We start from the raw sequence: 2,141 nt of genomic DNA, 5'->3' as shown, positions 1-2,141 counted from the left end.
TTTATTAAGAAACATGGAAATTTACAAATTTTTATATTTGAATTTAAATTTTAGGCAGATTGAATTAAAATCTCGTTAAATAGTACGTACGATAAGATGTCTTAATTTCACATTCAATGATCGTAAATAGAAATGGTCAGAATATAATTTCTACTGCCAACCAAAGCCATACTCGTTCGTGTTAACACATCATCCAATAATTTATTCCTTCATTTCAAAACCAAACGAGTTTACACGAATTATATCTACAGAAAAATCACTGACATATGTCAAAAAAGCGAATCCTTTTGAATCGGCTTGAAAAGTTCAAAGGCACCATGTCTTGTTGCCCTTCCCGTACATACGAATAATGTTTTTAAAAACAGTTTGGTATGATCTATGATTTCGGCATTGAAGTTCGGAGCGAATTGGAGCCGATCCAAAAACTATTTTAACATGCAATAAATTATGATTAAACATTTCTTAGGTAAAACGTTTGAACCTTACCGTCAGTGATATCAATAGAGACAAGAAGATAGCTTGATCCATTTTGGAGAGTATTTTTATTTGCTTTCACGGTCCATGCATCATTTTCCTGCGGTCCTCTTCTATTAATTATCTTGTTGATGAATTTCGTGGCACGTTCTAGACAAATTCTTCGACATATTTCGAAGGAGGTGTTTCGCACAACACTGTGGTGCACCGGGTGAATAGTTCTTTCAATTGTCTTCGAAGTGTCGTTTATACATTTCACTCACTGATCCTCTTCGCTTCTTTCATCACCGAGTTCTTTCTTATAGCAATTTAAAGACTTTCTCTTTTATTTTTATTTCCAAATTGTAACTCTTAGTAACTGTGAATAATGAATGGTACCTGCTCTGATTGTAAGCTTTCAACTCGTAACTCTTCCCACGCTTAAATTTTCTCAGCCGCGGGAATTTACTCAACAACTCGTTTACCGATTGACCGATACACGAACGTTATTAATTAATTCTCGGATTACTTCATATCCAAGAAATTTCCCGGTTAATATCTAAATCGTAATCAAGCGGTTCCTAGTGTAGAAGGATAGCGAAGATAAGGCAATTATTTGCACGAACGGCGAGAACGGCGGGTATCTACACTTTGTCCGCAATTACGCTTAGCAGACCGATAGATCGGCGACCTTTTCCTGATTTTTCGTTGCTCCCATTTCCACTCTCGCTTCAAGGAGCGCCACTTTCCTTTCTGAACGAGCCCCGACTGGTTCGTTCTTCTTGGAAGTCGGTTAACGAAATGTGGTGTTGACAAGAGTGATCGATACGTTTAACGCAAATTACCGGCCGCTTCTAGCGAGTTAAGTACGAATTACGTGTGCGTAATTCCCGGCGTTTCACAATAAACTTTAGTCGTACTTCTTGTCAGAGAAATTGCTCATAGCAAAACTTGCGGCGGGTTATCGCATTTATGGAAATAATTAGACGTGTGACATAGGCACGAGAGTTTGACGATAATTCAGCTTGACGTGTGCTAATGACGAATTCGTGTAACACGATGAACGCGAGCTTCGAGTTTGACGCCGTCCGTTCGGGAAAGTGGAATGACAAAGTGTTGTCGCCGGAAATATCGTTGCAGTATTTTTAGGATTATTTTAAGAAAGTTCTGTTGTGGGATAAATGCATCTTAACGAAAAAATATATTCGTCGTTCGAGCCGTATTTTAATGCCGGCGAAGGCGGGTAGAGGACCGACTACTATTTTTAAGTCGCGTCCTCAATTTCAGGACAACGCTGCAACGTGCATTATTAGCGAATTATCGTTTCCTGTTTTGATCCGACCCGATCGAGACGCTTTCATTCTGGAAATATTTACACCGAAGGATACAAGTTAAAAAAAATTATATTTTAAAGTAATTTCGCATGCAAAGAAATTGTAGAAGAATTGTAAATTTAAGCATCAAGTATCAAACAGATAAACATCCCAAAACCTGTTTCACGTTAACGTGAATAATGTTCCGCTTCATTCGTTTCACTATAATCAATCTATACGACTCCAGTTTTTCCATGATTTTTCTTTTTCGATAATTGAATGATTAATCATTATAAGCCACTTGATCAAGAACGTTACATAAAGAAATAAGTAGAATAGAAAAAGAATTATCTTGCTAGACACACAAATTATAAT

The 2,141-nt window shown here is 37.2% G+C and overlaps 1 long non-coding RNA gene across 1 annotated transcript; it reads right to left on the bottom strand.

Annotated features, from left to right (window-relative positions):
* Positions 1 to 574: 574 nt before the first annotated feature.
* Positions 575 to 2,133, bottom strand: LOC113464038 (uncharacterized). Its single transcript, XR_003388867.1, has 2 exons — positions 853 to 2,133; positions 575 to 768 (listed from the first exon to the last, which is right to left on the bottom strand). It is a non-coding gene; the product is annotated as an uncharacterized LOC113464038 (long non-coding RNA).
* Positions 2,134 to 2,141: the final 8 nt, after the last annotated feature.

The sequence above is a fragment of the Ceratina calcarata genome, unplaced genomic scaffold (assembly GCF_001652005.2).
Source record: "Ceratina calcarata isolate Rehan_Ccalc_2016 unplaced genomic scaffold, ASM165200v1 scaffold2343, whole genome shotgun sequence".
NCBI lineage: Eukaryota > Metazoa > Arthropoda > Insecta > Hymenoptera > Apidae > Ceratina > Ceratina calcarata.
Note: the sequence above shows the minus strand (reverse complement) of the source record. Positions and strands in the feature narration are given on the sequence as shown.